This window comes from Bos mutus, chromosome 16 (genome assembly GCF_027580195.1).
Source record: "Bos mutus isolate GX-2022 chromosome 16, NWIPB_WYAK_1.1, whole genome shotgun sequence".
Classification (NCBI taxonomy): domain Eukaryota; kingdom Metazoa; phylum Chordata; class Mammalia; order Artiodactyla; family Bovidae; genus Bos; species Bos mutus.
This window is the reverse complement of record NC_091632.1, coordinates 42,083,701-42,104,476: the sequence shown is the minus strand read 5'-3', so window position 1 is coordinate 42,104,476 and position 20,776 is coordinate 42,083,701. Positions and strand designations below refer to the sequence as shown.

At 46.9% G+C, this 20,776-nt stretch overlaps 1 long non-coding RNA gene across 1 annotated transcript; it reads left to right on the top strand.

Annotated features, from left to right (window-relative positions):
• The first annotated feature begins 2,287 nt into the window (after positions 1 to 2,287).
• On the top strand, positions 2,288 to 8,316 carry LOC138991191 (uncharacterized). The gene is made up of 2 exons (XR_011467149.1): positions 2,288 to 2,525; positions 6,082 to 8,316. It is a non-coding gene; the product is annotated as an uncharacterized lncRNA (long non-coding RNA).
• Positions 8,317 to 20,776: the final 12,460 nt, after the last annotated feature.

Below are 20,776 nucleotides of genomic sequence, written 5' to 3'. Positions count from 1 at the left end.
TGGCCCCTGAAATTCGAGAGAATACATTTCTGTTGTTTTATGTCACCAAGTTGGTGGGGATTTGTTATGGCCAAAATGAATACATCCCTGAGTCTCTGAACTTCATCTGTAAAATGTATTAAAATAAAACAGCATGGACTATGTGCCAGGGATTATGTAGACTAAGCCTTAACCTACTTATGCCATCTAATTCCTGGTATTCCCATTTTGCCACGTTGGAAGGAGGTGAAACAGGAGGCTGTGACTGTGCTGTGAACTGGCAGGACCTGCTGTGTGGTCAGCTCCCCCAGGGCTTTTGTCCTTGGCTCCCTAACACTCAAGCACTGGGAGTCTAACTCATAAAGCCTCTGGCCTGGCCTGTTTCTGAGATCTTCCATTCTGTGCACCAGAGAGCACTGCAGGGGCTTGAGGGGCCACTGGGGGATTAAAGGGTTAAATCCAAACCTCAGTGGCCAGGCCTCTGATGTGGTCCTGTTGTTGTTGTTCAGTCACTGAGTCATGTCCAACTCTTTGTGACCCCATGGACTGTAGCATGACAGGCTTCTCTGTGCTTCACTATCTCCCAGAGCTTGCTCAGACTGATGTCCATTGAGTCAGTGGTGCCATCCAACCATCTCATCCTCTGTCCATTTCTCCAAACTACAGGGAGGGAGCACAGCCTCATCTATCAGCAGAAAATTGGATTATTGGATTAAAGATTTACTGAACATGGTCCTGCTCACCAGAGCAAGACCCAGTTTTTCCCCACAGCCAGTCCCTCTCATCAGGAAGCTCACACAATCTTCTTACCCTCATCCATCAGAGAGCAGACAGAATGAAAACCACAATCACAGAAAACTAACCAAATGGATGACATAGATCACAGCCTTGTGTAACTCAGTGAAACCATGAGCTATGATGTGTAGGGCCACCCAAGACAGATGGGTCATGGTGGAGAGTTCTGACAAAACGTGGTCCTCTGGAGAAGGGAATGGCAAACCACTTCAACATTCTTGCCTCAAGAACTCCATGAATAGCATAAAAAGGTAAAAAGTGGTCCTGGGGTTCTCCTATTGGCCTGCCCAGAAGGTCCTCTCAGCAGTTCTTCCTATCCCTGCTGACCCCTAATGTACCCTGATTTGGAGAGGGATGCTTACACTAGGAAACAGAGAGTAGACCCAGAAGTCCTCCCAAAGAGCATCCTCTCCTCATCCAGAGAGACACTGAGTCCACCTTGGGTGGTGACAGGCAGGGTGGCCTGTTGCTTCATTTTGGTGCTAGTGTGGACGGTGACTGCAGCCGTGAAATGAAAAGACGCTTGCTAGCTAGAAGAAAAGTTATGAAAAACCTAGACAGTGTATTAAAAAGCAGAGACATCACTTTGCCAACAAAAGTCCGAAAAGTCAAAGCTATGGTTTTTCCAGTAGTCATGTACAGATGTGAGAGTTGGACCATAAAGAAGGCTGGGCACCAAAGAATGGATGTTTTTAAATTGTGCTGGAGAAAACTCTTGAGAGTCCCTCGGACTGCAAGGAGACCAAACCAGTCAATCCTAGGGGAAATCAACCCTGAGTATTTCTTGGAAGGACTGATGCTGAAGCTCCCATACTTTGGGCACCTGATGTGAAGAGCTGACTCATTGAAAAGACCTTGATGCTGGGAAAGATTGAAGGCAGGAGGAGAAAGGGGTAGGACAGGATAAGATGGTTAGCTAGTATCATGGACTCAGTGAATGTGAATTTGGGCAAACTCAGTGAGATACTGAAGTTCAGGGAAGCCTGGCATGCTGCAGTCCCTGGGGTCACAGAGAGTCGGACACAACTTGGCAACTGAACAACAACAACAAGTGGGAGTCATGGAAGATGTTGACAGCTTGGCAGGGCAGAGACAAGGCCTGTGAGAAGAGTCATGGTCACGGACAGTGCACAGGGCAAGTGGGCTCACTGATACCCCCACCCCTGGGGACAAGGGACCCCTTATCCCTTCCCAGAGCCACAGCTTCTAAGCATGATGGCTCCTAGGAGGCTGCCCGCAGGCACCCCTCATCTCTCATCCTTTAGCCTCAGAAGAAAGCAGCGTGGGTTGTTAAAACACATTTCATAATAAAGTAAACAAGTCTGGGTCCCAGGCTGCAGGACACGTGTTCAAGGCAAGTAACATGAGTCCTGTGACCTTTCCCACGCTGGCCGGCTGGGAGCTCGGCCACCTGTTGGGCCAGAACAAGTGCAGCCATGAAAGTCACCCAAGTCCCTCTTCCTCCAGCAGCAAATAGCAGCTTGCAGATGCCACAGGTGCCAGCTGAGGCCCAGGTGGGACGGGCTGTACGCAATGGCTCCTCCGGGGCTGGGGCCACAGCGCAGTTATTTATAAGCTCTGGCTGCTGCCAGCCATCCTGGATCAGGCTGGTTTGTTTGAGTCTCTGGTGCCAAGTGTTTTCCTTTTTTTTCTTTTCCCAGTAAGAATCTGAATCTGAACATCACCGGGGAAACCCAGAATCAAGTCACTGGATCAATACTTGCTCAACACCCACTGTCAAGGCCTCAAAGGTACAAATGTATGGCTTATCACCCACTCTCCCCTGGGATGACGGTGGGGCTGCTGGGTGTGTGTGTTGGGGGGGTACTTCTAAGAGCACCTGCCTAGAATTTGTCCTTGAGTGTGTCCGGTGGCTTAGTGGTAAAGAACCCGCCTCCCAGTGCAGGACACCCAGGTTCAATCCCTGGGTTGGGAAAATCCTCTGGAGAAGGAAATGGCAACCCATTCCAGTATTCTTGCCTGAAGAATCTCATGGACAGAGGAGCCTGGTGGCCTACAGTTCATGGGGTCGCCGAGTCAGACACAACTTAGCGACTAAACTGCAGTGTCCTTTTCAGAGAGGGATATGTCAGAGCTCTGTTGTTATTTACCAAGTAGATTGATGTCCCTGAAGAAAGGATGTCCAGAGTATTTGCATAACGTAGGGCTCAGGCCTGCACTGTGACTTCCACAGGCCCTGAGCACTTCTGTTTTTTGGGGTCTCATCCTTCATTAAAAATAAATAAATAAAAAATTTTAAATTAAAAATTGGTATTGGGTTGGCCAAAAAGTTCATTTGGGTATTTTAATATCATCTTTCAGAAAAACCTGAATGAACATTTTGGCAAACCTAACACAAAGCAAACATAATTCAGGCTGGATTTGCTGCTATATATTCATTATTAATGTATTCACTTTTTCCTCTTGATTTTGTAAATTGTGTGTGTGCCATACTCTCAGTCATGTCCAACTCTTTGTGACCCTGTGGACTGTAGCCCACTAGGCTCCTCTGTCCGTGGAATTTTCTGGGCAAGAATACTGGAGTGGGTTACCATTTTCTACTCCAGGGGATCATCTTGACCCAGGGATCGAACCTGAGTCTCTTGTGTCTCCTGCATCGGCAGGAGAATTCTTTACCACTGCGCCCACTGGGGAAGTAATTAAAACCTTTCTGAGGGCTCCTAAAGTCCCAGGTTCCAGTGAGTGCCTCCTGCTGGGCCTCCCTCCCAGAGCTGTTTTATTCTCTGATGGTCACCCACATTCAGATTTACTGTGCTAAGTGATTTACATGCAAAGTCCTATTTCTTCTCTGCAAAGTCCATGGGGAAGTTAGCCTCCCTACCCCAAACCCCAGATGGGGAAGCTGAGAAATGAGATCACTTGTCCAAGGTCACGCACAGCTGGGGCTGCACCCACTGCCTTGTCCTCTATTTCCCCACTAGATGCCTCTTCACCCACACTTGACTTTAAAAAGCTTTCATGCCTACAGTTCATGCTTCCTGGAGGCCTCCGTTAGTCAGTAGCCACTTGTTCCTGGCCCAGTGAGATGCTACCAGGAATAGAAGGTCCAGGCAGAGAGAACCACAGGGGTGTGGCCGTGTCTGGAGCCAAGCTATCCTCTCCCCCACCTCCCTGGACATCCCTGGGCCCAGCGCCCGTGGTGTTGTTCAGTACCCGAGGCAGCTGGCTCTGTCCGGCCTTGACTGCCTCAGACCCAGGGCCACTGCCCTGTGAAAATTAGTAAAAGGCATCCCTTCCTCAAGACCCTTGATTGCCAGGAAACTGGTGCATTAAACACCCAGATCTATAATGTGCAATGTGTTTGTTATGTGAATGGGGGCCCTTGTAATGTGTGACGTGTGCATCCTGCCCAACCAGACAGGGTGGCCCTGGCCAAGCTCCCAGAGCCCTGTTGCCAATGCCTGCTTTCAAGGATGCTTGAAGTGATAATAGGCCAGTCTTGGGAGAAGGCTGGAGATGAAAGCATTTGCAGCAGAGAGGCGTGGGGGCGGGGGGCAGGGGAAAGGTCTCAGGCTGGCTCCAGAAGGAGGGGTTGGGGGGTTGCAGTTGGAGTTGAAAGCAGAAGTCCAGGCTGCCTGATGGTCACATGGGGAGTTGTACTTGAGGTCAGGAACATCCAGCCCTGCGTGAACCAAAGGTGGGCCTTGGAGCATGCACCGAGTGCTACAAAGGCAAAGACAAAGAGGCAATTACGCCTGTCGGGGCAGAAAGGACAACCAAGAAATGCTTCATGAGAGACAAAGCGTCTGAGCTGGGCTTTGGCAGGATAAATAGGAGTTCGCTGTGCCAAGAATCTGGAAGAACATTTTAAAAAGTGTGTAGGGCTTCCCGGGTGGCTCAGTGGTAAAGAATCCACTTGCCAATGCAGGAGACATAGATGTGATCCTTGGGACAGGAAGATTCCCACATGTTGCCTAGCAACCAAGCCCGTGGGCCGTGACTACTGAGCCTGTGCTCTAGAAGCCGGGAGCTGCAAGTACTGAACCCACGTGCCCTAGAGCCCATGCTCCGCAACAAGAGACGCCACCACAATGAGAAGCCTGCGCACCACTGCTAGAGAGTAGCCCCCACCCACCATGACCAGCGAAGAGTCCATGTAGCAGTGAAGATGCAGCAGAGCCAAAAATAAATAAATAAAATCATTATGTTTTAAACAAGGTGTGTCAAAGAGAAGGAACAGAGAGGCAGGAGACTACAGAACTTCAAAAGACCCCTGGGTCACCCCTGTCTGGCACTGACCCACTCTGTTACAGGAGTTGTTTACCACATTGCTTTCCCACTGCCCTGTAGGCTCCTGTGGGCAGGGACTGAGTCCAGTTTGTTTGTATCTCAGAACAAGGTTATGGCCTGGCATAAACGGGCTCTTGATAAATATGTGCAGGAAGAATGTACCAGCTGTTGATTGACTGTCTGTTGCAGCCAGGGTTTAAGGGGCTGGGAATTGGGATGGGAAGGTGGGAGGAAGCAAGGCGGAGAAGACCAGCTGGAGACACTGTGTGGGCCTGGGGGCTCTGCCGTGGAGCCTGTGTTTCACTGTGTTGGGAATGTGGGGTCAACAGAAGGGTGATCCAGACCTGCCTAGGTCACCAGATCTGTTGCCAAAGATTTGGGGTGGCCTCCAGTTCAAGGGTGGCTCAGTGGTAAAGAATCCCCCTGCCAATGCAGAAGTCACAGGAGACTGGGTTCGATCCCTGGCTCAGGAAAACCCCTTGGAGGAGAAAATGGCAACCCACTCTAGTATTCTTGCCTGGAGAGTCCCGTGGACAGAGGAGCCTGTATAGGGTTACAAAGAATTGAATATGACTGAGCATGTACGCACCAGGCCAAGTGGGCAGAGCCTTGAGATAACAGAGGAGAGAGGAGGAAAGTGTTGGGGCTGTGGGCTCCTGGCCATATCTACTTGCTCTAAAATGATGAAAACTGGGGAATTCCCTGATGGTCCAGTGGTTAGGGCCTCTCACTGTCACTGCCGAGGCCCTGGGGTTCAATCCCGTGTTGGCGAACTGAGATCCTACAAGCCATGTGGCATGGCCAAAGGGAGGAAAAAGATAGAGACAGTCCCACTGAGGGAAAGAGGGAGTTCTCCAGTTTAGAGGCATGAGTCAGGAAGAGCAGCATAGTCTCCTGGGTCAACTTGGGTGTGGTAACATTTGGAAAACATAACCTGTCACAGGGCTAGCATATAAAACTATTCACTCAGCACCATGACCAAGTGGGATTTATGCCAAGTGTGTAAGGCTGGTTCAACATTTAAATACCAATGAATGTAATCTATCATATCAACAGGCTAAAGAAGAAAAAGAATCACATGATCATATCAACAGATGCAGAAAAAGCATTTGACAAAATCCAACACTCATTCAAGATTAAAGCTTCCAGCAAATCATTAAGAGGGGTACTTCCTCAACTTAAAAAACATCTACAAAAAAACTACAGCTAACATCAAACTTAACAGTGATAAACTTGAAGCTTTCCTGCTAACATCAAGAACAAGGCAAGGATCTCCCCTCTCACTAGTCCTTTTCAACATTTCGCTGCAAGTCCCAGCTAACGCAATAAGACAAGAAATGGGCGTAAAAGTTATACAGATTGGGAAGGAAGAAATAAAACTGTATTCACACATGACACAATTTTCTCTGTAGAAAATCTGAAAGGACCAACAACAACAACAAAAGCTCTTGGAATTAATGGGCAATTTTAGAAAAGCTGTAGGATACAAAGTTAATACATAAAATCCAAAAGTTTTCCTGTACACCAGCAACAAACGAGTGGAACTGAAGTTAAAAACATATCATCATTTACATTAGCAGCCCCCCAGATCTATATGAGGAAAACTACAAAATTCTGATGAAAGAAATCAAAGAACCAAATAAATAGGAAGGTGTCCATGTATCAAGATGTCGTGTGTGCTAAGTCACCCAGTCATGATCAACTCTTTGTGACCCTGTGAACTGTAGCCTGCCAGGCTCCTCTGTCCATGGGATTCTCCAGGCAACAATATTGGAGTGGATTGCCATGCCCTCCTCCAGGGGATCTTCTCTACCCAGGGATTGAACCGGCACCTCTTATGTCTCCTGCATTGACTGGTGGATTCTTTTACCACTAGCGCCAACCTGGGAAGCCCAGCAAGATGTCAGTTCTTAACTCGATCTTCAGATTCAACGTGACCCAAATCAAAATGGCAGCAAATTATTTTATGGATATTGATAAGCTGATTCTAAAGTTTATTTAGAGAGGCAAAAGACCCAGAATAGCCAACTCAGTATTGAAGGAGAAGAACAAAATCAGAGGACTGACTTAACCCAATTTCAAGACTTATTATAAAGCTATAGTAATCAAGACTATAATAATAGCAAAAGAACAGACAACTAGATCAATGGAACAGAATAGAAAGCTCAGAAACATACTCACATAAATATAGTTAACTGATCTTTAACAAAGGAGCAAAGGTAATACAAAGGAACAGAGGAAATCTTTTCAACAAATGGTGCTGGAACAGCTGGGCATCTATATGCAAAGGAAGCATCCAGACATAGATCTTACATCCTGAAAAATTAACTCACAATGGATGACAGACCTAAATACAAAGAGCAAAACAGTAAAGATTCTTGAAGATGACATCAGAGAAAATCTAGGTGGCCTTGGGTATGGTGATGACGTTTTAGATATAACACCAAAGGCACAATCCATGAAGGAAGAACTGATAAGCTGAACTTCATTAAAATAAAAACTGCTCTGTGAAAAAAGATGTCAAGTGCATGAGAAGACAAGCCACAAACTGGGAGGAAATATTTGCAGAAGACATATCTGATAAAGGATTGTTATCCAAAATATACAACAAAGTCTTAAAACTCAACAAGACATCAAACAACTTAATTATAAAATGGCAAAAGAAAAAAATATAATGGCAAAAGATTTGGACACCCTACCAAAGAAGATATACTGATGGCAACATGCATATGAAAAGATATTCAACATCATATGTCATTAGAGAAATGCAAGTTAAAACAATGAGATACCGCTAGACTCTTAACAGAATGGCCAAAATCCAGAGCACTGACAACACCAAATGTTGATGAGGGTGTGGAGCAGCAGGAACTCTCATTCATTGCTGGTGGGAATGGAACGTGATTCAGCCACTTTGGAAGACAGTTTGCCAGCTTCTTATGAAACTGAACATACTCTCACCAATATAATCCAGCAATCTCAGTCCTTGGTATTTACCCAAATGAACTGAAAACTTACATCTACACAAAAGCCTGCACTCGGACGTCCAGAGCAGCTTTATTCATAACCTCCAAAACTCGAAAGCAAACAAGAGGTCCTTTGGAAGGTGAATGGATAATGAACTGTGGAATATTCACCCAACAGGATATTATTTAAGAGAATTCCCTGGAGGTCCAGTGGTTACGACTCCACTCTTTCACTGATGTGAACCTGGGTTCAGTACCTGGCCCAGGATCTAAGACCCCCACAAGCTGTGCTGCCAAAAAATAAAAAAATAAAATAAATAAACCTGAAGCTTGTTAAAAAAAAGAATATTATTCAAGATTAAAAAGAAATGAGCTCTCAAGCCATGAAAAGATGTAGGGAATACAAATGTATGTTACCAAGTGGCAGACACCAATCTGAAATGGCTACATACTTTATAATTCCAGCCACATATATGACATTCTGGAAAAGGCAAAACTGAAGATGGGAAAGGATCAGTGGTTGCCAGGGGATGGGGGAGAGCGGGATTAACAAGAGACACGAAGAGGCTTTTTAGTCAGTGAAGTTTCACTCTGTAAGACACTAGTTAATACAATAGTGGATATGTGTCCTTATACATCAGTCAAAACCCATAGAATGTACAACACCAAGAATGAACCCAAGTGAAGTATGAACTTTGGGTGGTGATGTGTCAGCATAGGTTCATTGATTGTAACAAAAATGTCACTCTGTGGTGAGGGAGGCTATGAGTGTGAGAGTTGTGGTTTAGTCTCTGTGTCATGTCTGATTCTTTTTGCAACCCCATGGACTGTAGCCTGCCAGGCTTCTCTGTCCATGGGATTTCCATGGCAAGAATACTGGAGTGGGTTGCCATTTCCTTCTCCAGGGGATCTTTCCAACCCAGGGATCAAACTCACATCTCCTGCATTGGCAGGCAGATTCTCTACCACCAGGGAAGCCTGTGAGTGTGAAGCGACAGGAGGTAAAAGGGAAATCTCTGAAATTTCTGCTCAATTTTGCTGTGAACCTAAACCTGCTCTAAAAAATAAAGTCCATTACAAATTACTGAGTCAATCTCCCTTCCTACTCCAGTCATCAGACCTTGAGCTGGGGGGTGGAAGGAGAGATGGGAGCTCACAGGAGAGGGGCTCCAGAAGAAGCAAAGGACCCCAGCTGTCCCACATCCGGGCCTGCTCAGGTCATGCCCACCTTTCCAGGCCTCAACAGCCTAGGAGGGGACACTTGAGGGGGTTGATGGTGACTGTAAAACATGGGCTGGGTGGGGACTTCCCTGGCGGTCCTGTGGTTAAGACTCTGTGCTTCTACTTCAGGGGGCACAGGTTCGATCCCTGGTCGGGGAACTAAGATTCCACATGACCAAAACAACAAAACCCAACTCCCATCCCTAAATCCAAGGGTTGGGTAGTCACCTTCTGGGCAAACTGCCTCTGGACTCTGGCTCCAGAGGTCCTGCCTCCACCACTTTTCAGCTGGGAAACTTGCCAAGTGGATGCGTGTCTGCGAAATGGGCAATCACAGTAGTGCACCTACTGTGGGCGCCGATGAAAATTACCGGAGTGACACAGGTGGATGGCCCTGAGCGGACAGCTGGACAGCAATACCAGCCAGGAGGGAATCGTCAGATCTCCGCGTTCCTGCAGGCGCCGCTGCGCCCCCTGGTGGCCTCATAGGGAGCGGCAGCACTGGCCGGCGGCCTGGGGCAGAGCCATGCTCCCTCCTGCGGCTGTGTGCGGCTTGCTTTGCCAGCAGTGAGCATCGCCTGCTTGCGTGCCCTGTCGCTTCAGGAGTGTCCGACTCTTTGCGACTCTATGGACTGTGGCCCACCAGGTTCCTTCTGTCCATGGGGTTCTCCAGGCACGAATCCTGGAGTGGGCTATTGTACCTTCATTAATCAAGCGTCCCTAGAGGCGGCCATGCTGAGTTTTCTCCCAGTTTCCTCTCTCTCGGGTCCTGGGGTCGCCATCCCCAGGACAGGTTTGGTGGATGCTTGTGGAACTGTGCTCTACAACTCTATCCAGGATGCTTGTCCTGTGTCTCCCCGTTGGGCTCTCCCAGGACACAACCCCAGAGGTGGAGGAGCCAACCCCTTCCTCTCTGGAAAGCATGTACCAGCCCCAGGCAGCCCACCCTACTAAGCTGGACTGGTAGGGATGGATGTACCTACAGGCCTCTCCGGGGACTGTCTGTCAAGGAGCAGGAAATCCAGGGAAGGGCCCTGCTCCCTGGTTTTTAAGGGACACTGACTGAGTGCCACCACTTGGAGGGCCTTTAGCCACTCCTGTCTCCCCAGTGCGTGCCTGCTGCGTGTGTGCTCAGTCGCTCAGTTATGTCTGACTCTTTGTGACCTTGTGGACTGTAGCCTGCCAGGCTCCTCTGTCCATGGGATTTCCCAGGCAAGAATACTGGAGTGGGCTACCATTCCCTTTCTCTAGGACGTCTTCCCGACCCAGGGATGAAACCCGTGTCTCCCAAGTCTCCTGCATTGGCAGGCGGATTCTTTACCACTGAGCCATCTGGGAAGCCCATCTCCCCCAGCAACCACAAATAAGGAAAAAAAAAATTGGCAAAGTATGTGTTTCAAATTTCCAAGTTGATGAGACTACTGTTTAATTCATCAAACGAAGAAATTGAGAAAAAAAAAATAATGTACTGGTGAAGTAATTGATTGGTCATTAGGGGGAATTCTAGATTCCACTTTAAAAAACTCTATTAGGTAACTTGTTTGTAAGGATAAAGTTTTTTTCTTTTAAGGTGTACCTAATTTTATTTATTTTTTGACTGCACCATGTGGAGTGCAGGGATCTTATTTCCTCGGGATTGAACCTGTGCCCCCTGACTTGGGAGTTCGGGATCTTAACCACCAGGGAAGACTCAGGGATAAAATATTTATTAATAACACATTTCTGGATGATTTTATGGTGTTGTCCTCAGTTGGCACCATGTCAGTGTGCCCTCTGTCCCAGGCTAGAGCCCTTGAAGAGCCACCCTCGAGCCCTCTGATGAGAGTGGACCCCCACCCGCCTGACTGTTGGTATCTAGGTGCCCATCCTAGGACAGCCTGAGTATTAATAGATTCTAGAGGAAACTGGCAAAGGGCACAGTTCTGCAGGCCAGAAGCTGAATGGAGCCCCTGCACCGCGCCCCTGCCCGGCTGGGATAGCAGAGTAGGAACCGTTGGGGAGGGAGTAGAGAACACTGTGTCCGTGAGTCCGTGTTTGGGGTTTTAGTCTGGACCTGAGCAGGTTGTGAAATAAGGGCATTTGAGCCATGTTTATCGAAATTTCAAAGGACCGTTTGGCCCAAAGTGACATATTTAGTTTAATATCACTGATGTTGCCTTGGATGTCAGAGTGCTGCCAGAAAAAGGCTCTGTGATCAGGCTGCCAGGGCTGGAGGATGGCTGATGGTTCTGCAAGGAGAACAGGAGGGCCTCTGAGCTCAGGGAAGAAGGAGGGGTGTGGGGCTTCCGTGTAGACTGTGACCAAGCTAGGAACTAGGCGGGGGCCTCGCCTGTCCCCACCCGCACTCAGGGTTTCACAGATCCCCGTGTTTCTTACACCTCTTTCACAGGCTCAGAAATCTCAAAAGGATGTGGACAAATTTGAGGTTCAAAAAAAATTTTGACGTGGAAAAAAATTGATGTCATTTGAAAGACATCAATTGTGCAGTATTTTTCGTTTTTCTCTGACAGAGTTTCATGTGCATTTTCTGTTTTAAGCTTCATTTTTCTATGATAAAACTAGTAGAGCCACAGAGAGCTGGGGAACCTGGGGATGAAAAGCAAGTAAAACCCCTGTGGCTCGGATCATAAAACATGGTTGGCATGTGGCTCCATTCCCTCTGTTCGTGAACATGGCTACAATCCCAGGTCACTTGCAAATCCAAGTTATGTGTTAAGATAGCAAAACATGGAGAGAGTAGGTCTTAAGCGTTCTTAATACACACATACACACATACAGACAGGCAACTATGTGAAGATATGGATGTGTTAATTAGCTTGATTATGGCAATCATTTCACAGTGTATACCTGTATCAAATCTTTTCTTTGTATACTTAATGTATATAATTGTTGTCAATTAAATATAAAGTTGGAAAAAATTAAAAGCAGATTTCTTCAACAAATAAATTGCAAGATGAACAGGGAACCCATAGATAAAAAGAAATTTAAATGTCAGGTCAACCAATCAGTGGATCCTGATTCAAACAGGCTGCTTTTTAAAAAAAGAATATTTTTGGCATCAAGGAGACTATTCATAATACAGCATTAATGATTTAATTATGTTGAAGTTTATTTTTAGGTGTGGTGAGATTAAAAAGATTCTGTACTTTTTGTGCATTTAGAAATATTTACAGGTGGAATAATATACTCTCTTGGATTTCCTTTAAAACAATAACAGTTGGAGGGAGAGGGTAGAGTTCAAGATGAAATGAGGATAAATGTGACAACGTGTTGGTGGCGTGTGGGATCTTAGTGCCCCTACTAGTGACTGAACCTGTGCCCCCTGCACTGGAAGCATGGAGTCCTAACCACCGGAATGTCAGGGAATTCCCTATTTCTCTATTTTTAAAAAATACGTTTGCAAGTCTCCATAATAAATACCCCATAATAAAAAGTTTAATTTTTGTTTTTAAAGGACATGCAGGGACTAGGACTGACCTTCTTTTGTTGCAAAGGGACTCAGTCACTGAGAGGTACCCCATGGGCTTTGTTGTTGTTTAGTTACTAAATGATGCCTGACTCTTTTCGACCCCATGAAGTGCAGCACACCAGGCTTCCCTGTCCTTCACTAACTCTCAGAGTTTTCTCAAACTCATGTTCATTGAGTCGATGATGCCATCAACCATCGTTCTCTGTCACACCTTTCTCCGGCCCTCAATCCTTCCCAGCATCAGGGTCTTTTCCAAAGAGTCAGCTCTTTGCATTAGGTGGCCAAAGTATTGGAGCTTCAGCTTCAGCATCAGTCCTTCCAATGAATATTTGCTGGGAAGAGGCTATTCAGACTGGTCCAGCCACCAACTCCCTCCAGATGCTCCTTCCTAAGGCTCAGTAGGGTTTCCCAGGTGCCTCAGTAAAATTCACCTGTCAATGTAGGAGACACGGGAGACCCAGGTTTGATCCCAGGAAAGATCCCCTGGAGGAGGAAATGGCAACCCATCGCAGTATTCTTGCCTGGAGAATCCCATGGACAGAGGATCCTGGCAGGCTGAGGTCCATGGGGTCGCAGAGTCAGACCCAACTGAGCAAGTGAGCGTGTATGAAGGCTCAGTATCCAGTGTCCGCCAGGGGGCGCTGAGACCATGTTTAACTGACCCAGAGCTGAGGGGTTGGACCTTTCTGGACCGCCTTTGAGATGTGCTAAGATTTCAGACTCTCCGTGGGAAAAGTTTGGGCACAAACCTAAGAGATGTGCAGAGGGTCAAGGCGAGGGCTGATATCGCAAGAATGTTGCTGAAAACCTGTGGTTGAAAATTGGGCTTTCCTGCTGATTTCTTGAGAGAATTTTATTTCTTTGGCTTCTATCCCTGAGTTTCTCTAGTCTCCATTGTGGGTTTTTTATTTTTTTAATTGTTGGAGGGAGGGATATAATTCACATATCATAGAGTTTACCTATTTAAAGTGTACAGTGCAGTCATTTCTAGAATATTCACAGATATGTGAAACTGTCACCTCTTTCAATGTTAGTCTTTTTGTTTGTTTTTTAAATCCCCTCAAAAGAAAACTGCTGGACTTCCCTGGTGGCAAAGTAGGTGGGACTCCGCCTGCCAACGCAGGGGATACAGATTCGATCTCTGATCCAGGACGATTCCACATGCCACAGAGCACCTAAACCCGTGTCACAACTCCTGAGCCTATGCTCTGCAACGAGTGAAAATGAAAGTCGTTCAGTCGTGTCTGACTCTTTGTGACCGCATGGACTATACAGTCCATGGAATTCTCCAGGCCAGAATACTGGAGTGGGTAGCCTTTCCCTTCTCCAGGGGATCTTCCCAACTCAGGGGTCAAACCCAGGTGTCCTCCATTGCAGGCGGATTCTTTACCAGCAGAGCCACAAGGGAAGCCCGCAACAAGAGAAGCCATCACAGTGAGAAGCCCTTACACAGCAACAAGGAGTAGACCCCACTCACTGCAGCTAGAGAAAGCCCGCACGAAGCAACGAAGACCCGACACAGCCAAAAATAAAACCGGGAAAAAAAAGAAACTGAGTGCCGTTTGGCTGTCTCCTAACTACCTTCCTGACCCCTGCCCCTAGCTCTAAGCCACCACTAATCTACTTTCTGTAGATTTCCCCACACTGGATATTCCCTTGTGGGTTTGATGAGTGAAGAGGCTTTTTTCTCTCTCATCTTGGAAGTGAGAGCATTATGGGGACCACCCCCCACCCCCAGGGCCTCCTGTCCCTCCCTCTTGGTAAGCTTGGTCCAGAAGCTACAGGTTGCCATGACGCCCTCTATACTGCTCAATGAAACTGGCTCCTCCAAAATTAGAGTCTGAGGAGGCTGGGGTCCCCTGGATCACAGACCCCAGTACACACATGTGTGCACACAGGAGGAATTAGAGTGGGCTGGAGAGCAATTTCAGTTCAGAAAGACTCTGACTGCCCTCATAGCTGGCCAGGGAGATTGTACAGCCCCTGTGGAAGTGAGCTGGCAGTTCCTCAAAACTCAAAGTCACCACATGACCCAGTAATTCCACAACTAGGTTTACATCCAAGAGAATTGAAACTGTACATCTGTGCAACAAACTTGTACACAAATGCTCTTAGAAGCATTATTCACAATGGCAAAAAAAATAAAAATGGAAGCCACCCAATGTTTATCAACGAAGAAATAGATAAAATGTAGCATACGTGTAGAACAGAATACTATTCAGTCATAAAAAGAATGAAGTACTGATACACGAATGAACCTTGAAAACATGAAGGTCAATGTGTGAAACCAGACACAAAAGGCCACATATTATGTGATTCCATTTGCAGGAAAGGAAATAAACAAATTTATGTAGACAGAAAGTAGATAAGTGGCTGCCTGGGGTTGGGGGAAGGGGGGACTGGGAATGACTGCTAATGGGGATGGGGTTTTTGGGGGGAGATGAGAATGTTCTGGAGTCAGATAGTGGTGATGGTTGAACAACCCTGTAAATAGTTACAGTGAATTTCACACTTTAGAATGGCTAAAATGGTGAGGGGGAAAAAAAAGACTGAACCCAAGGGGCCGTCTTTCAGTCAGGGAGATGGGCAGCAGGTCTGAAGACTCCTTCTAGAACTGGGGTGCAGAGCAAAATCTGGAATGTTCCAGATCATGGGCTGTGGTTGTCCTCACCGCTCCCCTGAAACGGCTCTTGTCTGGGTCACGGATGATATGCTCCTGGTTTTCTCCTGCTTCTCTGATGGCTGGTCTTCAGCCTCCTCCACTGGTCCCTCCTTCTCTGCCTCCCAAGTGTCTCCAGCCATCAGTGCAGCCTGAACTGCCCCTGCCTCCAGACTCCCTCGTCCACCTGCCTCTCCATCTTGCTGAGCTGCCCAACAGGAAGTTCAAAGCTAACTTCTGCACAACCACTTCCGCCCTCCCATCCCAGTCTGCTCCTGACCCCTGTGATCTGTACCCCATCTTTCCAGTGGCCCAGGCAAAAGACGCTGGGGTCATCCCTGGCTCTTTCTCTCACACTCAACATCCAGTCTCTCAGAAAAATTCTTTCATTTTGGTGACGTGAGAAGATGCTCTGGATTTGACTGTTCTCACCACCTCCCCTGCTTCCTCTCTCGACCAATTACTGTAATAACCCCCTGGGGAGTCTCCCTTTTGCTCTTCCAGAATCTTCTCAACATGGCAGCCACACTGATCATTTAAAAAATAATAATAATTAATTTTACTTTGGACTGCATCGGGTCTTAGTTGCGGAATGTGGGATCTTAGTTCCCAGATGAGGGATTGGATCCAGGGAAGCCTCACATTGATCCTTTTAATCATGAATCAGATCATGTCATTCTTCTGCTCGAAACCTCCCAAGGCCCCCATTTCACTGAGGGGAAAAAGCTGAAGTTTGTTGTGTTATCGAGTCTAAGCTTGTACTGCTCGCCTGACAGGCCAATAATTGCGACATGAGTTGTTGGGGCAAGGAATCACTTTATTCAGAAAGCAAGCAAACTGAGAAGCCGGTGGACTCACGCTGCCGAGAACCATCTCGCCCGAGTTAGAATTCTGGCTCTTTCCATACTAAAAGGGGAGGGAGCAAACTCAAACACAACCTGCTTCCACTCAGACTCTGGAGGGGACATGTTCATTTCTGCACATCACCTTGCAGTCAGCATCATCGATTCAATGGAAGTGAATCTGAGCAAACTCTGGGAGATGGTGAAGGACCGGGGAGCCTGGCATGCTGCAGTCTGTGGGGTCGCAAAGAGTCGGACATGACTTGGTTACTGAACAACAACAAGGCTGCAGTCATTGGCCGATGGACCTGGTCAGGATGTTCCCTGTGAGCTAACAAAGGTGTTTTAGCTTAATGCTCATTACCTGGGAAGTAGGGTTCCCAGAGCTGGGCTATTATGTATAATTTAAGCTTATGGGCACCATCTGTACAGTGATTAACTTCCAGCCACTTTATCCAGGGAAGGATGCTTGAGCTGTGTGTCAGCAAAGAGGAGTCTGCAGTGCCAGACTGCAGCCCCATTTAATTTTTTTATTGTGGTAAAATACACATAATAAGTTTTCCAGGTGACCCAAGTGGTAAAGCATCTACCTGCCAATGCAGGAGACTCAGGTTTGATCCTTGGGTCTGGAAGATCCCTCGGAGAAGAAAATGACAACCCACTCCAGTATTCTTGCCTGGAAAATCTCATGGACAGAGGAGCCTGGCGGGCTACAGCCCATGAAGTTGCTAAGAGTCAGACATGACTGACTGAGAATGTATGCATGCAAAATACATATAACATGAATGTTACCATTTTAAATCATTTTAGAGTATATACTTCAGTGGCATTAGAGGCATTTACCCTGCCCGGCAACCACCATTATTGTTTAGTTCCAGAACTTTTTCATCACCCCAAAAAGAGACCCCACACCAATTAAGAAGCTGCCTTCAGTTCTTTCTTCCCTCCAGCCCCTGGAAATCACTTGTCTGCTTTCTGCCTCTATAGATATACCTATTCTGGACATTTCTTTTCTTTTTTTTTTAATTAAAAGTTAAAAAAAAAAAAGCTTTTGGCTGTGCTATGAGGCTTGCAGGATCTTAGTTCCCCAACCAGGCATTGAACCCACACCCCCTGCAGTGGAAGTCCTGACCACTGGACTGCCAGGGAAGGCCCTCTGGACATTTCATATAAATGGTGTGCCTGTGTCTGCTCAGTCATGTCTGACTTGATACGCAGGATAATATTTTGAAATACCTGGCATACAAAGCATGCATTATATCCCTAACAAAGAGCTAACTTCCTTGAGGAATTACGCTACCATGCCAGATTATGACATCTGACAAAGGGAAAGTAATTTCAACCATAAAATTAAGCAATCTGACATGACAGACAATGGAAGGCTTGATTTGACATTCCACATGGATCAGAATACAAGGGCATGTAAATGGAATCGCAGCCTGTGCTGCCCTTTGTATCCATTTCCTTCTCTGAGCATGTGTTGAGGGTTCACTGGGTTGTGCCCAAACTTGATTCTTCTTTATGGCTGAGCGACATTCCAATGCATGGCTGTGCTTCCCTGTGTTCATCCAGTCATCTGTCTATGGACACCTGGGTGGTTTCCACTTTTTGTGAACAATGCTGCTATGAACATTCATGTACAAGTTCCTGTTTGACGTGTTTAAAATAGTAAACATTAAGTCCCACCTAGAAGAACAAAACACCAGTTGCCCAAGAACAGGAAAGATCTGTGACCCAAATCTGGAGTTTTCCCGCATTCTCATCTCAGTAAGGACCAATGGTGTGATGCAGTTCTTGGGGAAACCAATGAATGAATACAGTCATCAGAGCATCTTTTGCTCTGTTTGGACCAGAGACCAGATGCACATTGGCTGTTTACTATTAGAGGTAGCAGTGATTGGAGAATAAGTCCCTCCTTGCCAAAAGTACCAGCCCCTTCATGTCCTGGGATGATCAGTCATGAGCGTTGACAGATTATGAGTTCCACAGTCAAGGTTCATATCCTTGGGTTCAAATCCCAGTTCTGCTACTTCTTGGGGGCTTCCCAGGTGGTGCTAGTGGTAAGGAACATGTTTGCCAATGCAGGAGACATGAAAGATGTGGGCTGCATCCCTGGGTAGGGAAGATGCCCTGGAGGAGGGCAGAGCAACCCACTCCAGTATTTCTGCCTGAAGAATCCCATGAACCCCTTCCATGGAGCAGCCTGGCGGGCTACAGTCCATAGGGTTGAAAAGAGTCGGACACAATGGAAACAACTTAGCATGCACACTACTTCCTGACCATGTGGTTGGGTTTGTCACGTAACCTGTCCAATCCTACTGTCCACTCCTTATAATGAAAACCTCCTGGGTGGTTGTTTCGGGGGAGTAAGATAATGTGGCTGAGACCTCCAGCAGTATCTGCTATGTGGAAGATGCTCCACAGACATTTAAAAAATGTTTATTCATTTGGCTGTGCTGGGTCTTAGTTGCTGCACTTGGGATCTTTGATCATCAATCTTCACTGTGACATGGGGAATCTTTAGTTGTTGTTCAGTCCCACAGTCATGTCTGACTCTTTGTGACCCCATGGACTGCAGCACACCAGACTTCCCTGTCCTTCACCATCTCCCAGAGTTTGCTCAAATTCATGTCCTTCAAGTCGGTGATGCCATCCAACCATCTCATCCTCCATCACCCCCTTCTCCTTCTGCCTTCAAACTTTTTCAACATCAGGGTCTTTTCCAATGAGTCAGTTCTTTGCATCAGGTGGCGAAAGTATTGGAGCTTCAGCTTCAACATCACTTTTTCCAATGAATATTCAGGACTGATTTCCTTAGGATTGACTGGTTTGATATCCTTGCAGTCTAAGGGACTCTCAAGAGTCTTCTGCAACACCACAGCTCAAAAGCATCAATTCTTTGGCACTCAGCCTTCTTTATGGTCCAACTCTCACATCCATACATGACTACTGGGAAAACCATAGCTTTGACTATACAGACCTTTGTTGGTAAAGTAAGGTCCCTGCTTTTTAATATGCTGTTTAGGTTTGTCATAGCTTTTCTTCCAAGGAGCAAATGTCTTTTAATTTTATGGTTTTAGTTTTGGCATGTGAACTCTTAGTTGAGTCATGTGGAATCTACTTCCCTGACTTAGGATCGAACCTGAACTTCCTGCATTGGGGGTGTGGAGTCTTGGAGTCTTAGCCACTGGACCACCAGGGAAGTTCCTCTCCATGGGCATTTGCAGGGACCTGGGATGCTGGAATGACCAGGGGAGGTGGTTGGGATGGTCCCAAAGCTCCAGGATTACCCGCTAAGTCACATGGCTTTGCTTCTCAGGTTTAATGTGCTTTACACAGAAACATCATGACACAAAGCAGTTTCCTCTTACAGCCTGATAAAGAGGATCCAGGGAGGGCAGAAAAGCAGGCCAGGAGCAGGAAGAAAACTCACGCTCAGATAGAACATGTGATTCCATGAGTATCTCAAATATGCTCAATCCAGCCAAGATCGTGTCTGCAATCAGGCCGATGAGAAGTCCTTGCACAAAAATAGCACCCTTGGAGATAAGAGGATGTTTCTTACCGGGAGAATTTTCTTTTGGGTCTTCACATAGTTCACCAGTGACTCTGGAGGGAATTTTGAGGAATGAAGGCAATAAAAGTGATGAAGAGCTTGGAGGGCCTGATTATGAGTGAAGATGAAACGACAGCCTGGCCGTAGCATGGGTTTTGGGGAGTTGTGGCCTCCATCTGGCAGATGCGAGGGTCCCAGATGGAAGGAGAGGTTGGAGGAGTCTGGGAGGGTGTAAGTAGGAGTAATGGTGTGATATTATGAAAAGAAAGCGATAGGCTGTGGATAAGATGGTTTCTGGGCAAAGAGCCTGTTTAGGAAACTAATAGCCTCCCAAAGGCGGTGGACATGCCTCATGGCTCGTTAAGGCAAACGTTTGACAAGATCAAAGTCTGAGAAGCTGCTCTGTTGGGAGTGACCACCTCCTCCCCAACTCAGATGCTTCATCTCCACACCCCTTATCTCTTTCACAAGTTTGGAAGTGCCGTGTGGGTTTGCAACCCAGGTCTTCAGGGTGGTGGATGGAGTTCTGGCCCCTGAACACAGGCTCAGAGGAGAGCTTAGCAAGGAGGAGCAGATAGATGAGCTGGCTGGAGAGCATCTTTATCCACCCAGGGAGCAGAGGATGGAGGGTGCTGTTGGAATCCTGGGGTAAACAACACATGTGCTTCTGGCCTCTGGTCTGAGCCAAGTAGATATTGGAATGGTTCTACTCGGGCCAGTTTCTTTGATTTCTATGGTTCCTCTGCCCACTGGGTTGTGATGCCTCAACATTTCTGGTTGACAAGGCAGTTTCCTGTCTATTACCTCCTTTATTATGGTTACTATTTGAAGCTGACCTTTAGAGTGGCAGAAGTATTTGCATCATCTTGTCTGTTCCCTTGATTTGCTGTTGAGAATACTGAGGCCCCCAAAGAGCAAGTGACTTGATCTGAGGTAGCTGGTGATTCCAGACCTCGCATGTGGAACGCTGGAACCACGCGTGTGACACATATGAGAACAGTGCTTTGGTGAACTCCAGAAGGTTGCCTTTGGGAAGAGAAA